The 18,375-nt window shown below is 37.6% G+C and overlaps 1 non-coding gene across 1 annotated transcript; it reads right to left on the reverse strand.

Annotated features, from left to right (window-relative positions):
- Positions 1–242: 242 nt before the first annotated feature.
- Positions 243–349, reverse strand: LOC131244919 (small nucleolar RNA R71). The gene has a single exon (XR_009170687.1). It is a non-coding gene; the product is annotated as a small nucleolar RNA R71 (small nucleolar RNA).
- Positions 350–18,375: the final 18,026 nt, after the last annotated feature.

Raw genomic sequence — 18,375 nt, forward strand, 5'->3', positions numbered from 1 at the left:
CAAAGTTCCAAGGACTTGAATCTGAAAGTCCATATCTACACATGAAAGAGTTTGATGAGTTTATAACCACTTTATATTTTCCCAATATGTCTGAGGACACAATCAGGATGAAACTCTTTCCTTTATCCTTAAAAGAAAAGGCTAAGACGTGGTTGCATTCACTACGTCTACGATCTATTGGTAGATGAAACGACATGACAAGGGAGTACATAAAGAAATTTTTTCCATATCATAAGACGAACACTATCAGAAAGTCGATCATGAACTTCACCCAAAAGGAAGATGAAACATTCTTCCGATGTTGGGAGCAGTTCAAGGATCTTATCAGTTCATGCCCACAACATAATTTTGAAATGTGACACATAACAAGTTTCTTCCATGAAGGACTGACATCTTCCATGTGGCAATTCATCGAGACAATGTGTAATGGGGAATTCATGAACAAAGATGTTGATGATGTGTGGGATTACTTTAACAAACTCGCTAAAATCGCACAATCATGGGACATCTCTGTAAGACCTAGCACCACTTCTAAACCTACTCAATCAAATGAGAATGGTGGAATATATATTTTGAAAGAGGAAGACGATCTAAATGCTAAAGTGACCAGTCTCACAAGGAAATTCGAGGCCATGGAACTTAAGAAGGATAAGGCCAAGAAAGTTGTCTGCGGTATTTGTGCTTGTAACGTTCATACAACTGAGAATTGTCCAACAATACCTGCTTTTCAAGAAATATTAAATGAGCAATCGAATGCCATAAACAACTACCAAAGGCCTTTTAAAGGACTCACTTCAAATGCATACAATTCAAATTGGAGAAATCATCCAAACTTTAGTTAGAGGAATGTACAAATTGCTACTCAAAGAATCTCTAACCAATTTTTGAATCAAAGGAAACCTCAAAAGGAATTGGTTCAAAATTCCACACAAACTCAAGAGCTTATCTAGAAAAGTACTCTCCAAGCCTTATAAGAACTTACTAAGGCAATACAAAAAATAGACTCTCGTATTACATTTATGGAGAAAGGGATCCTTCAAGCTCAACCTATCCCCAATCCTAAACCGCAATACAGAGTTAGTGTACCAAGCTCTTCAAATCCAATGGAACAAGCCAAGTCGATCACCACTCTTAGGAGTGGGAAAATAATTGACAAATCTATTTCGGTAAGGGCTGAAAAGTCTAAGGACCCGAAAGAAGAAACAAATGATAGACCTAGCATTACTCCACATGGATTAGAACCAAAACTTCTGAGCAACCCGATTGTTCCGTTCCCCCAGCGGTTTATTGCACCAAAACCTCTAGCTGACTCACAGGATATTCTAGAGGTGTTAAAATAATTGACGATCAACATCCCTCTCCTAGATGTCATAAAATAAATTCTTTCATATGCTAAATTTCTGAAAGACTTATGCATAACTAAGAGGCGGCAAAGTATCAAAAAGAAAATTTTCCTGACAGAGAAAGTAAATGCCATCCTCAAACAAAGTGTACCACAAAAATATAAAGATATTAGTAGCCCAACTATTACTTGTATAATTGGGAATTACTAAATTGAGAACGCACTTCTTGACTTTGGAACAAGTGTAAATCTGATCCCTTACTCGGTCTATGAACAACTGGGTCTAAGTGAATTAAAACCCACCCAGACCACATTACAACTTGCTGATCTCTTAGTTCCTATACTGAGGGGGATGATTGAGGATGTGTTAGTCTAAGTTGATAAATTCTACTATCCAATAGATTTTTTCATCCTAGATACTCAGTCCATTATAAATATGAGCACTCAAATCCCTATCATACTTGGTTGCCCGTTCCTTGCTACATCCAATGCTATCATCAATTGTAGGAATGGGGTCATGAATTTATCGTTTGGAAATAGGACATTGGAGCTCAATATTTTTTTCAACATGAGCAGACAGGCAGAGGATGATGACGAAGCCCATGACATTAATATGATAGACTCTTTCTGGAAGATAGAGCTCTGATGACCTTATCCTCTGACCCTCTATAGACGTGCTTGGCACACTACCCTACTTTGGATGATGACACAATTAGGGAGATGTATGCCATGCTGGATGCTACACCGATACTTGAAGTGAACCAGTGGAGGCCACAATTTGAAGAACTATCCCAAACTGATGTAGTGCCTCTGCCGTCTAGCGTCAAAGCGTCGAAGCTTGACCTAAAACTTTTGACCACTAATCTTAAATATGTCTACTTAGGTCAAGATGAAACATACTCGGTGGTGATTTCATCCCACTTGAGAAAGAATCAGAGAATATGCTTATCTCTACTCTTATTAATCACAAAGGAGCCCTTGGATGGTCGATTGCAGACCTCAAGGGAATTGACCCTTTGATTTGTACTCACCGCATTCATCTCGAAGATAATGTGAAGACTTCCCGACAACCACAACATAGATTGAACCCAAACATGAAGGAAGTGGTTAAAGCCGAGGTACTTAAGTTATTAGATGTGGGTATTATATACCCCACATCCGATAGCCGATGGGTAATCCAACTCAGGTAGTTCCTAAGAAGTCTGAAATCACCATCATAGCCAATGCCGATAATGAACTCGTTCCAACTAGAGTTACTACTAGTTGGAGAGTTTACATTGACTACAGGAAATTGAATACCGTCACAAGAAAGGACCACTTCCCTTTGCCCTTCATTGATCAAATCTTAGAAAGGTTAGTAGGTCATTCTTATTACCGCTTCCTTAATGGGTATTCAGGCTACAATCAAATAGAGATAGCCCTTAAAGATCAGGAAAAGACAACGTTCGCATGTTCTTATGGCACCTTTGCTTACCGAAGATGCCATTAGGATTGTGTAATGCCCCTGTCACTTTTCAGCAATGTATGCTGAGTATATTTTTTGGACATGGTGAGGCAATATTTAGAGGTCTTCATGGACGACTTCTCTATCTTTGGTCCATCCTTCAGTGAATGTCTGAAAATTTTAAAAAATGTGCTGAAGCGATGTGAGGAAAAGAATTTGGTACTAAATTGGGAGAAGTGTCATTTCATAGTTTCTAAGGGAATAGTTCTTGGACATATAATCTTGTCCAAGGGAATTGAAATAGACAAGGCTAAAATTGACCTTATCCCTAACCTACCTCCACCCAATAGCATATGAGACATGCGATCCTTCTTAGGACACCGGATTTCATAGAGGATTAATAAAGGACTTTAGTCACCTCTCTTCTCCCTTATGCAATGTACTTTAAAAGGATGTACCATACAAGGGGACTGAGTAATGCCAAGAAGCTTTCACCAAGTTCAAAGGCATGTTGACTACTGCACCTATCATGCAGCCACCTGATTGGAACATACCTTTTAAGATCATGTGTGACGCATCCGACTATACTATTGAGGCAGTGTTAGGCCAGAGAAAAGAAAAGAAGCCCTACATTATTTACTATGCAAGTAGAACTTTAAATCTTGCACAAGTAAATTACTCTACTAAGAAGAAGGAACACTTGGCCTAGTATTCGCTTTGGACAAATTTAGGTCCTACTTGATCGGATCCAAGATCACTATTTACACAGATCATACGATGCTCAAGTACCTTCTTTCTAAGAACGATGCTAAGCCCCACTTGATAAGATGGATCCTCCTACTCCACGAATTTAACTTAGAAATACGAGACAAAAAGGGAGTAGAGAATGTAGTGGTTGACCATCTCTCGAGACTTGACCTCCCTGATTCCCTTAAGACAACACCTATAAATGACATGTTCCTTGATGAACAACTATTTAAACTCTCCCACCTACCTTGGTTTGTTGACATTGCAAATTACCTTGCTACAAGTTTCACACCGACATATTAGACTGCGCAAGATAAGAAAAAAATCTTCACCGAGGTATGCAAATTCTTCTAGGATAACCCGTATTTATTCAAGGATTGCCCAAACCAAATTCTAAGGAGATGTGTTCCAAACAATGAACACCAAAGTGTCATCTCTTTCTATCACTCTCAGGCCTGTGGTGGTCACTTTTTTACTAAAAAGACTATGGCCAAAATTCTACAGTGCGGCTTTTACTAGCCCACTATGTTCAAGGACACTCTTGAGTTCTGCAAAGCTTGTGATTGTTGTAAAAAATTGGGAGCGTTGTCCTGGTGAAATATGATGCCTCTGAATCCCATTCTGATCATTGAAGCATTTGACTATTGGGGCATCAAATTTATAGGACTATTCCCCCAATCCTTTAGGAATTTATACATTTTGTTAGCAGTAGACTATGTCACTAAATGGGTCTAAGCAATTTCGTACTGGAACAATGACCATCGAATGGTCATTAGATTCTTAAAAGAAAACATCCTTTCCCGGTTCAGAACGCCTCGGGCCATCATTAGTGATAGAGGTTCACACTTCTATAATAGGCCATTTTAGAACTTAATGAAGAAATATGGCATCTGTCATAAAGTGAGCACTTCGTACCACTTGTAAACAAGTGGCTAAGTTGAGATTTCCAACAAGGAGATTAAACATATTCTGGAGAAAACGGTTAACCTAGATCACAAGGATTGATCAATCTGTTTAATTGATGCCTTATGGGCATACTGTACAGCTTTCAAGACCCCTATTGGAATGTCTCCCTTTAGACTAGTCTATGGGAAGGCTTGCCACTTGCTTGTAGAGTTGGAACATAGAGCCTACTGGGCCATCAAAAATCTAAAATTTAACATAGACAACGCTGCCTCGATGTTCAAACTTTAGCTAAATGAACTCGAGAAAATCTGGAATGACACATACAAGAACTCGAGAATTTACAAGGACAGGATGAAGGTGTTCTATGATAGGAACATCCTTCGAAAATCATTCCTGACTGGTCAAAAAATCATTTTGAATAATTCTTAGTTACATCTTTTTCCGGGTAAATTCCAATCTCATTGGACCTGCCCTTTCACAGTTACAAATGTTTATCCTCATGGGGCCGTCGAGATTCAGAATCTAACTAATGGCAATGTTTTTAAAGTGAATGGACATTGTTTTAAGCCATATGTTGAGAAATTTGACTCAGAGGACATGTCCATACCTCTGATGGATCCTGTCTACTGGGATTGACCTCCTAGTCTGATGGGGGTATAATTATGTTTATTGCTTTCATGCGATTTAGGACTAAGATAGTTTTCTTTCAATTATTTCATCGTTGTGCTAACCCATCTTTGCATTGAGAACTTTGGAAGAACTGCAATTCGCCCGCTTCAGGTTCTACCTTTCCATCACTTCTCCTTTATTTTCGTTGTCTCGTTTGCAATTGCATGCTTATATCTTTTATATTGTGGACAATGTAGATTTGTAGGTTGGGGGTGTGGATTAGGTAAACTAATCAGTATTTTCTAAGTTTCTGAGCAAAAATAATTATTGAAATTTTTTAATTTTTCAAGTAAATACTTATTTGGAGGACGATAGTTTATGGACTTAAGAATGCTTTGAGTATGATAATAAGGTAGAGATTGAATTTTGAATTGTTGGAGTTTGATAAACTAAGTAGTTTATCACTTACAGTTCTTACACTTAATTGATAAATAGGAAGTTTGAATATCATGATGATCTAAATCACAAGACACGTTCAAGCTACTTTCTGTGAATAATGCTAGAATTTCTGGTGGTTAGTATGTAAATCATTGACGGACGTTGAGGATTGAGTTTGGAGAATTTTATCCACCTTAAAAGATGAAAAGGACCAGCTAAAAAATAGTGAGATCGATAAAAAAAAAGTCATGTATGATAAAAATAATGAAAAAGAATGAAAAGTTTGAAAAGAATATATAAAAAATGACCATCGACATAAAATCAAAATCTGGAAAAAGAAGGAGAAGGGGATAAATTCGGAATTAACACTTGATCAATCAGTTAGTCTTGAAGTGATGAGCATGGCTAACATTTTGAAATGATAGTATTCTCATGAGAAGTAAGTTGATTTTCACTAGGCACATTGAAAAGCTTGATATATGAACTGATGCTCTGAAGAAATTAATAAAGAACCTATTTGATTGACTACTTATTTGATTCAGCTCTAGGTTTTCAAAATCCCACTTTCTCATCTTAATTCTACTTATTCATACTTGATTGCATAAAAGATATTTTCTAAAAAAGGTTTGAACAATTCTCATAGTTTTCAAAAAAAGGTTTGAACATTGAGAATTGAAGTTCACTTCATGCATGTTTTGCTTAGGACTAGCAAAATGTTGGTTGGGGAGTGTATTAAGTGTCAAATATTGTTTATTCTCCCCAATTTACATCTTGGTTTTATGAACATGATAATGCTTAATGGTATATTTTATACATGTTTTTGTTGAGAGGTGAATCTGAGAGCTTGAATAGAAAAAGAATGCTAAAAGCATGGATTTGATGCTCAAGAATCACCAAGGCAAAGGAGGGATCTTAGGTGATCAAGAATGAAGAGTTCACATGCCGAAGATCTAAGAAAAATAAGTACAAAAGCTAAAGAAAGGACTCAAAAGATTTCATGATACGTAGAAGAAAAATAAACAATTCGGTCCAACCGAAATCGTGCAAAATAGTCCAGTAACCAACGATAAATTTTGGAGTTAATTCGGTTTGATCGAACCCAAGGTCGGTAGGACCGATATCGAGTAACTACTGAAACAGAATCCTGTCCAGGCTCGGACTCAACTTCGGTCCGACCGATGCGTAACGCGAAGCCGACGCGGAGTGTGTAACTTGAGGCAATTTGCGGAAATTCCGAGTTGGTGCGTAAGGTGGAGCTTCACAAGTATAAATAGGAGTCCCTAAGACATTCCTAGGGATCATCTAGTGTTTAAGGAGTGGAGAAAAAGGGTGGAGAGCCACCACCAAGAGTCTTTCTTCTTCTTCCTTAGTTGTTTTTATTTTTTTCTTAAGAGTTTTTAGTTCAATCATGCCTATGGTTCGCTAAACCTGTTAGCTAGGGCTAAGAGGTGAAGCTTGTAGCATGATTGGAATGTTCACTTTGCTTTGATTCATGTTTATGTTGAACTTCATTGATTTCTAGTTGATTTTAAGGAATATTTTCAGTTTTCAATGGTTTGTTATGACTCAAATTATAATAGATCTGCAATAGCTTTACATATCTTCTTTTCATATTTGAGATTTTGGGATTGATAAATCTTATTGTTTGCCATCGTCTCTGGGGCATGGTTAGGTGACGAAATCCCTTCCAAATCCTCACAATTTTCCTCCTTTGAGACTGGATCAATGAGAAGCTCAGAGATTCGATCATCTCTTCCTTCAACGGGATAAGATAAGACTCTGATTCCAGTTGGATCTCTTGAACCAAGCAAGGTAGCATCTCAATTGCTATAAGTGGATCCTTGGCACTATAGTTCCCACCTTTAAATTGATAGCTTAATCACAAAATTCCTTCCTTATTTCAGATAGTTTATATCTTTCTCTAGTTCTAGTTCTAGTTACTTTTAGAAATGTACAATTTTAGTCCTTATGGATTCGACTTCGGTCTCACCGAGATTAGTACTACATCACGACCCTACACTTAGTGTTGTGAATAATTAACATGAAATATAACTTTGTATGTACATGTGTGTGATACCAATTTAGGCAATCCTAACTTACATCTAAATGACCATTGGGAATAATCTTCATCCGTATTTTAAATCAATTGACCATCGATTTGCAAGACAGACCATCACATATCCAAGTATTCTCACTTGCCTATCATAACCAACCATACGATCGAATATTCATCATTATGTAAAGATATTTGACCGTCCACTTTAAGTGTGGACCGTCCGATTATAGTTAACTAACTACTTGACCTCTGCATCCGCTCATACACATATCAATTTGAGATTTTGATCCATTCATCTCATTCACCTCCTATGAATATACCTAACCCACCATTGGAACTACAATCTAAGTATCTTACATATGTGAACAAGTCACTTGAATCTAATGGTATACATGTTCTACCTCTTGATCACTCCAAAAACCCACTTGTGTTCATTCGTTTGTGAATGTCATACCCTAGACTCATAAACTGAGCTCACAAAATTCCTGATCACTGAATCTGGCGTCGAAAACTTTCGTAGTACCCCATTCTTGGCTCTTGGCACCCATATACTAGGTTCCGATCCTGGGATCCTATAAGGAGGATTTCTGATGTACATTTATCTCGTAAGAAGCATAACCATAAACATAACCCACAACAAACATCAAACACCATCACAAAATCTACTATAATAAAAAATTTTAAGTACAACGCATAAGGAAAATACAATATCCATATCAAAAGCTCCAGAAGACAGCTGCACGCTCCAATCTCAATGTAAGTGTGTGCGCAATGTAAGTGTCAAGTAAGCAATATCAGAGCAATGCGGAAACATGCTGGTAAGTCCATGAATTCTATCAACCATCCATGAATATCAGAGCAATATCAGATGTAACGGAAGCATGTCAGTCCTCATTTGAATTTACATAACAATACAACTCATCTATAAAATATCACTGGGGTCTAGTACACTCCCAACTAGATTGTCACCCCATCATGTGCAATAAGGTGAGTGAAAGAGACCTCACTATCTGCCTACCAATATTGGGCCTGACTCGTTGATAGCGGATCCATTCCTTGAGCTGGTCAAACACAACATAGCTTTGCCCCCTCCTCTTGGGTGGGTAAGACCACACCCCCTTCTAACCGACCATGACACAGTGGAAAGCACGACCTCCTAGTATTCAACACTTGGCGCTCATGCATTCACTCAATCTAGACGTTAAAGCAACCTCCTGGTACCATAAGGGTTTAGGGAATTTCACCTAGTGACATCTATCGCGCCCCATGTAAAGAAAAGATTTTCAGTGTCCAATCTTACCATCCACGATATGCCTATGGAGGCTACAACCCTGATGTCGCTAGGGTGTACAGTAGTCATGTCACATAATGCGAGATGCATGAATCACACTATCCAGTCATGAAACAATCCTGTGCTTACCGCACGCTAATGTGGTGCAACTCCGCCTATCAAGGAGTCCCATAAACAATCTGCCCAATTGCATATGCTACAATCAATCACTCCTCGTATCAAGCATACATATGATGCATATGGGCATGTATCATGAAGTCATATTAAGCATGTTATACGATGATGAACTCTCCTTATAACAAGGATGGGAATAGATGACCTACTCATATCAAGAATGGGTCTAACAATTATGGGGGCCCAATGATTTGGGTTAGCTCACTAAGGAAAGATGAGAATGGACCTAACAATTATGGGGGCCCAATGATTTGGGTTAGCCCACTAAGGGAAGATGAGAATGGCCCTAACAATTATGGGGGCCCAATGATTTGGGTTAGCCCACTAAGGGAAGATGAGAATGGGCCTAACAACGGGCCGTAGGGAGGGTTACAAGGCAGACATTTAACGACCACTACACTTATAATGTGGACTTTTAACCATCATTGCTCCCAAGGCATGGCCCATTATAATACCAACTAGGAAGATGAATAGGCATCATAAACATCATGGTGGAATCATATATCACAATTGGGCCTCATATACATCACATTGGGCCTCGCACAAGGGTCTCACATACGTCTCAATGGGCCTCGCTCAAGGGCATCATACACATCACAATGGGCCTCACATGTACATTACACTGAGCCATATCTCATGACCTCAAATACATCACAATGGGCTACATCCCATGGGCCTCAAATACATCACAATGGACTACACCCATGGGCCTCAAATATATCACATTGGGCCTCATACAAGGGCCTCACATGCATCACATTGGGCCTCACCAAGTGGGCCACATATGCATCATATTGGGCCTCACACAAGGGCCATAAATACATCATATTGGGCCTGACGCAAGGGCCCATGGGCTAGGTACAAGGGATGGATAGTGAGTGCATCACATACATCATAGTGGGCCTGATGGAGCAACCCATATAGTCCAGAAAATAAATGGGCAGCATGAGTATTAAAACACATACAACATAGTGGCTTGCAAAATGGGCCTAAGCTGGGCGGCCTGGATATAACATATAACATGGTGGGCCTATTGCATCACAAAAATGGGCCCCACCACTCATGGCCAGTGTGGATATGGATACATCGGGGTGAGTCCCACCGCCCTGAGATGGTTAGACAGATGACGTGGATGTACAACACATATCATGGTGGCCCCATGTTCTTACTGGATGGTTTGGATTAAACACCTACATCAGGTGGGGTCAATGGATGGACGGAGTGGATATAACACTTACATCATGTGGGTCCCACTGTCCAGGGATTGGACGGTGCGTATACATGCATATCATCAAGGTATGCCCCATATATCATCGTCCAAGGATGGACGATGTGAATATACAACACATAGCTCAAGGTGGGCCCCACCCCCCACACGTGCAACACATTTAGGGTGGGTCCCGTGTCCAAAAAATGGATGAACAGCGTGGCTAGAATACATATATGAGGTGGGTCCCACCGTCCAACAGGTTGGACAGTGTGGATATACACATACACATCATGGTGGGGTCCCACCGTCCTTACTGGACAGTGCTGGACTCCACATGTGTATGTGAGTCCCACCGTCCAATCAGGTGGACGGTGTAGATATAGCACATACCTCATAATTAGACCCACAGAACTTGTTGATGTCAATATAGCAGCTATATAGCTGCTGTAAGGTATACCAGCCAATCCGTTTCCACAACATGGTGTGTCCCACGTGTTAGATGCAACACATCATCAAGGTGGTGTGGATCTAATCCATTCATCAATGTGGGCCATAATAGGAGAGAGAGAGAGAGAGAGAGAGAGAGAGAGAGATGACGTGCGATGGAGGGGAGGGGCTCTGCCACTATGAACCCTCCCTAGGTGGGCCATGTAAATACAATACATACATCAAAATGGGTCCCAAATCATGCGGGCCCTAAATAGTAAAAATCAATGGTGGAGATCCCTTTCCCACCAAAAATGCAAGGCCTAGATGACCTTTTCACAATGGAAAAAATAAACATCATGATGGGGTATATGGAGAATGGCCCCGTCATAGGATGGACATATGAATCATGGTGGGCCATCGACCACACCTAGGGTCCAAAGTGAGATCCATACCATCAATTGGTAGGCCCCACTTGGCCCATCATAAAAAAACACAATCTAATCCTACAAATCACCCACTGTTTCCACTTCTTTTAGGCTCCTTGGAATGTTAAACTCCTTGGCTTCAACTTAGATGGAGGATGATAAAGATTGAATGGCTAGGATGAGAGAATTTTTATTTTTTTTTTGGGGGGGGGGGTAGGAAATGGGCCGCACTTGGCTCTTTCTCTCCTTAGGAATTGCTTGGATGTCCACTCCTTAGTTGCTTGGAAAAATGGTGGAGAGAATGAGAGGGAGAGAGAATGTGATGAGATGAAAGGGATGGGATGTGTGTAAGAAAGGGATGTGTGTGTGTAACAAAGGGATGGGTGGAGAGAGAGAGAGTTGACTTTGGGGATGGCTTGTGTAAGAAAGGGATGGTTTGTGTTCTTGAGTAGTACTTAATTGATTGATGTGATGGATGGTAGAGATTCTCTCGGGATTGCAACACGCGATGTTTTTCTCGAAATAAATGTGGGCCCACAACTCCTGGCCTAGGTATTGCATCGATGTGTAAGTCGCGTCGCAATGGTACAAGTCTCGGGTTGAGTCAACTCAAATCTATGGGAAGCGACTTAAAGTCGCGCGCAAACATTAATTACAGGTCACGAGTTACCCGAATTCGACAGGGAGGATTGCAGAAGTCTAAGGAATCGTACAAACTAGGATATGGGCCTTACAATGAAACTGACCGTATATCTGCCTGCATACATGGTCAGAGTATTAACCATCAAGTTTTACTATTTTTAACATGTCATCTATCCATCCATTATATGATTTGATATATGTACCTTCCCTTAATTAATTTAGTGAATAATTCTTTATTCATAATAATTTAAATATAAGTTATTTTATAAAGATTGCTTAAAAACATGGCTATAACAATGTAGAACTATTACATCTCCCAAAACTCTCACATCAGCAATAATTACGAAAATGCCATTTACCAAGACCCTTGAATTGTAGATCACATGATTCTCATGATCTGTTTGATGTGAAATTTTATGTCATACCTATGTATTGTAAATTAACTATACATGTCAACTTTCAGCCATTATATCATTGTAAAAGTAGCCCAATTGACAAATCAGCCTCTTAATCATTAATTTTAGTGTTCATCAAATGAGGAAAGACCGTGGGTAGTCATTGTAGGAGATTTCCCTTCATATGAATGACTTGGATTAACTATCATATGGACCAAGTATGAAATATAAAGACCCCACTTTGGTAGGCTATTCCTTAGTCGCGAAGTTATTCGCTTACCAACTATTTCTAAATCTAGACCTTCTAAATTACCCACTTTACACCATCCATCGTAACCCAAACTTGGACCACACCTTAGACTCATGTGACCATGAGACCATACAAAATTTAGACCTTGATCTATGATCCTAAACCGTTTAATGTTGAAGCCAATTCTTCCTTTTGGCGTAATAAGTGAAATTTTATATTTGGGCTTTTCCTACCATTGATTGACCACCAAACTTTGTCTAAACATTTGACTATCTTGACAACACATTTCTTCCTAAATTGGGCCCTGCTCATTAAGTGTGGACCGTTAATTAAGATCAAGTCCATTTTGACACCCGCTTGGAGAACTTTCAAGGTAAGCTTACGATCAACTCCAAATTCACAATCATGGCCTAACACGACCCTACGAAATTGATGAAGGGAGTGGATTTTTTGAAAACTCACCATAGTGGACCCCACATTATACCTATATACAACTTATGTCCGCATACAAGCTACCTCACGTACGGTGATGTGTTGGAGGAAATTTCTTTCTCCAAATCTCTAATCCTAAAAGATTCTCTATCATAAAGATCAGTGTGACCTACCTAATCGTTGGATCTATATCACTCTCAAGCTCATGACCATTATGACCGAGCTAAAACTGTTGAATGGAATGGATTTCCAAAAACCCATCACAAGGGACCCCACCCGATTATGGAAATCGGACCGGAAATGAAGAAGCTCTGCCCACTATAATAGCAGGCGATAAAAATGGGATTGAGAGAGAGAACTCATTTGGAACTCCCAGTTACAGAATCTCCCTTTGATCTAAGCCATTCAAACCTCAAGAAAGGGAATTTTGTCGTTGTTCACATAGCATAGCTGCATCATACGGAATTGTTTTTTGTGAAACCCATCCAATAGATACATCCAGACCATTAATCTCATGGGCCAGAGAGCACAGATGGAAAATTTGGACCACTCAGTAAAACCAGTTCGAGCAGATGTTGGCCGAGATATAATTTGCCATTAGAGTACAAGCCACCTTCCTTAAGAGAATGTTGTGTGTTAATCACAGTGATTAACACCATTCAAACATCAAGACAACGTATAAGAAGGCCCACCTAGGCATCTTACATTCTCTAAACACTGATAAGAAGTAAACCATGAATCAGGACTAGAATTGCAATATCAAATGTGTTAAAACCACCTACACAAACACTTCGTGCACAAGAATGTCCGACTACATAAACCTTCTCTAAGACCGAGACACTAAACATTCTATATAAAGAAACCCCCACAAATAGGTTGTCCAGCAACAATAGAAAGAGAGAGAGAGAGAGAGAGAGAGAGAGAGAGGGAGAGAGCAAGAGGAGAATAGAGAGGATCAAGTGCTAAGAGCAACACCCAGACCCGCTGGAAGCCAGCAAGAGTTAGGTTCAGGCTGGCTGTGAATCTAGTTTATCAGATTTCCTATCCAACTTTCAAAGAAGAAGAAGAAATGAGAGGGAGTGCTCATGCCCTGTGTTGTGCGATGACTCACCAAATCACAAGAGTGCGTTTAGATCCGAGTTAAAACCTACAAACTTCAGAGGTTAGTCGATTTATTTGATCTCTCTTATGATCTTCTGCATATGCCCTGCATTTCAATCAACGTTATCATCCAAATCTTCAATCAAACGTAAAATTTCAGAACATGGGTAGATTATGACCGGTTAACTTAGTGAAAGAGTAGCACTAAACTCATTTTTGGGCTGAGACTTAGGTGATGATCTAGGTAAGCTAGCCATTTACATGACGATTTATATTAAGTTTTTAATTTGAGTAATAATTAGTTCAACTTACACATATATGAAAGATGAATTCTTAGATTAAACCCTAATCATATAATTTGTGTGATCTATAGTTGAAGTTGAATTTAAAGCGCATGCACTAAGTTTTAACAACGAGAGAGGGTGCTTCAACGAAAAAGGTGAGGTTTTTCCTTCAAATTTTGTGATAATTTAATTTGATTATCTTATTTTTACATGCTTCAAGTTTTATTATTGTGAATCACCACCTTATGAATGACTAACTTAAATTTGAAAATGAGAAATTAAAACTTGAAGTTTCCTCCCTTCAGAGTTCAAAGGACACTTAGAAATATACCCAAGGTGACCAGAAACTTGAAAAACTATTAACCTTATCTCAGCGATGTGGTGACAATACTGGACTGGGTTATATTAAAAATAACTCTTTGAAATCTAAAGATTCTGCTCCTGCTTTTATAAAAGGAGAGTCCTTGAACTCTAAAGCAGAAACTCTAAAAGAGTCAAACTATAAAAAGAATAAATTTAAAAATTCAAAACCCTTTCAAGTATCTAATATAAAAAATGGTGACAACTACCACAAATATTAAAGGAATGATAATAGAAATCTTCCTTTAGCTGATACAATTGTGGACTTGCTTAAAGAGTTATTGAAATTTAACTCTGGTAAGACTGCAGTAAATAGAAACAAGAGAAATGCTAACTCCCAAACACAGCAAAAAGCAAGAGACCCTCCTAAACCTAGAACCATAATGAAACGGGTTCTAAAGATTAAGTGTCTTGTTATCCACACAACTTTCAAAGAAAGTAGTCATTCCAGATGCTAACTGGATAGTGGATGTTCAAGACACATGACAGGTGATAAAGCTATACTCTCAAACATCAACCAAATTAATGGTGGCTCAGTTACATTCGGAGATGGAAGCAACTATAAAATTGTTGGCCAAGATAATGTACAACTTTCCAACTTACCTTTCTTTGAAAATATTTTATATGTTGAAGGACTAAAACATAATCTTCTGAGCATATCTCAGATCTATAATAACAAACATAGTGTAAAATTTTCTGATCACAAATGTGAGATAATTAATGAGAAAGGACATGTAATATTAAATGGTCACAAAATGCCTGAAAATTACTATGTCAATGATGACTCTTGCTTAACAAAGCATTCATGTTATATGGTCCAAACAGACGAGGCTGAATTATGGAATCAATGTCTTGGACATGTAAACTATATAGATCTATATAAATTGAGCAAAAGAGATCGCTTACGTGGCTTACCCAATTTTATTTTATTTTTTAAATGGAAAATAAAATATGTGGTGCTTGTTAGATAGGCAGGGAAATTAAAAGTAGTAATGAGAAAGTGAACTCCTTAGCCACTGCAAGACCTCTTGAACTACTCCATATGGATTTAGTCGAACCAACTAGAACAAAGAGTAAGGCGGAAAAAAATATTGTCGAGTTGTAGTTGATGACTACATTTAGATATTCTTGGGTAACCTTTTTAAGAGAAAAGTCAGATGCACTTGACAAAGTTAGAAAACTTATAAAATGTATCCAGACTAAAAAAAAGAAGAAGAGTTATCTGTGATCAGAATAAGTAATGATCATGGTACTAAATTCGAAAATAATAATTTTGAGAAATACTGCAATGACCATGGAATACTGCATGAATTTTCTGCTCCAAAAACACCTCAGAAAAATAGGGTTGTTGAAAGAAAAAATAGAGTTTTACAAGAAATGGTTAGCGTAATGTTAAATAGCATGTATTTACCTAAATATTTATGGGCTGAAGCTATTAATAATACATGTTACATAATTAATCATGTTTACATTAGAACAACTAAAATCAAAATAGCCTATGAATTATGGTTTAACAAAAAGACTACTATTAAATATTTCTAAACTTTTGGAAGCAAATACTTTATTTTACGTGATTGTCAAAATTTGAGAAAATTTAAAGCCAAAAGTGATGAGGGAATATTCCTTGTTTATGCTTTAAACAATTAAGCATACCAGGTTTTAAACAAAAGAACTTGGGTTATACAAGAATTAATAAATGTAGTAATAGATGATCAGCTGATCACACCCATTCTTAATCAAAATGATGATGATGATATCAGCTTGGTTAATCAACCAGAATACTCATGTAAATCAGATAATGCTGAGTTAGGGTTAGTCAAAGACCATCCGACTAATCAAATACATGGTAACCATCACACTGGTGTTCAGACCAGAAGACAACTTGAAAAAATATGTAATCATGTTTGCTTCACTTTCCAGATTGAACCAGGTAATGTAAATGAGGCACTAGCTGATGAAAGTTGGATATTGGCTATACAAGATGAATTAAACCAATTTCTTAGAAACAATGTATGGTATTTAGTTCCCAGACCTTCCGACAAACATGTGATTCGAACCAAGTGGATTTTAAAAAATAAAACTGATGAAATGGAAAATATTATAAGAAATAAGGCACGAATTGTTGTGCAAGGTTATACATAGATTGAAGGTATTGACTACGATGAAAATTTTACGACAGTCGCGCATCTTGAATTAATCAGATTATTTATTTCCAATGTATGCTACAAAAAAATTCAAAATCTATCAAATGGATGTAAAAAGTGCTTTTCTAAATGGTGATTTAAGTGAGGAATTCAAGTTGAACAACTGAAGGGTTTTGAAGATCCCAAACTTCTTGATCATGTTTACCGCCTTAAAAAGGCAGTTTATAGTTTAAAATAAGCCCCTAGAGCATGATATGAGAAATTGACTAGATTCTTACTTAGTCATAATTTTGTGATGGGTAGTGTTGACAAAATCCTGTTTGTCAAGAAATATAATGATGATATCTTGATTGTTCAAATTTATGTTGACAATATTATCTATGGATCTACTTGTGATAATCTTTATACTGAGTTTGCATATCTAATATAATCCAAATTTGAAATGAGTTTGGTTGGTGAACTAAACTATTTCCTTAGATTACAAGTCAAACAGCTTGAAGATGGCATATTCATCTCTCAAACTAAATATGTATTGAACCTAGTAAAGAAGTTTGGTAGGAATTTTAACACTCCCATGAGTACAACTCTTAAATTGTCAAAAGATGAATTTGGTAAAAGTGTTGACTCTCAACTCTATCGCAGCATGATTGGTAGTCTGCTTTATTTAACTACTAATAGACCTAATATTTCTTTCAATATTGGCATTTGTGCTAGATATCAATCTGATACTAAGGAATCTCATTTATCTATTGTTAAATGGATAATTAGATATGTTACAAGCTTTGCTAACTTAGGTTTATGGCATCCACATGATACGTCTGTACAAATCGCATGTTACACTGATGCAGACTGGGAAGGTAATGTGGATGATAGAAAATCTATTAGTGGTAGATGTTTCTATATTAGAAATTGCCTAGTATCGTGGCTAAGTAAGAAACATAATTCTATATCTTTATCCACTGCAGAAGCTGAATGCATTGCTATAGGGAATGCTTACACTTAGGTAATGTGGATGAAACGAATGTTGGCAGATTATGGAATTACATAAAATACAACGGCCTTATATTATGATAACTCGAGTGTGATAAATATTTATAAAAATCCAATTCAGTATTCTTGTACAAAACATATTGACAAAAGATATCTTTATGTGCGAAAATTAGTTGAAGATAAGACTATCATGCTAGAATACATTCAAACTGAGAAGCAGCTTACAAATATTATGATTAAGCCACTTGACAATGTTAAGTTCTCAAATTTAAAGCATAATATTGGATTATGTATTGTTAAATAATTATTTTGTCTTTATTTTTGTCTTTTCTTTGCATTTATTCTCTATGTTTATTTGTAAATAGGATATGCATGAAAAGAAAAATAATAAATAATAATAAATGGTGTAAAAATAAAAAATTATATTCTTTTGGGGATTTTTCGTCCAACCCATTGCTAACTGAGAAATTCGGCCAGTTGACCAAGTGCTCGGGCTAGCCGAATTGCTCATGGATTGTCAAAAATGAGGAAAAACTCCAAATTTCTCATTTTCCACTTCTTCTTCTTCGGTCTGTCGGTCCTTCATTCGGCCAACCCATCGGAATCAGAGTGAGATATTTTATTTTCTTATTTGACTAGGTCTACATTAAACTATATACTGATGGTTTGCTTGGATCTTTTTTAGTTTAATATGGTTTGCTAGGAT

Source organism: Magnolia sinica, chromosome 4, assembly GCF_029962835.1.
Source record: "Magnolia sinica isolate HGM2019 chromosome 4, MsV1, whole genome shotgun sequence".
Taxonomy (NCBI): Eukaryota; Viridiplantae; Streptophyta; class Magnoliopsida; order Magnoliales; family Magnoliaceae; genus Magnolia; species Magnolia sinica.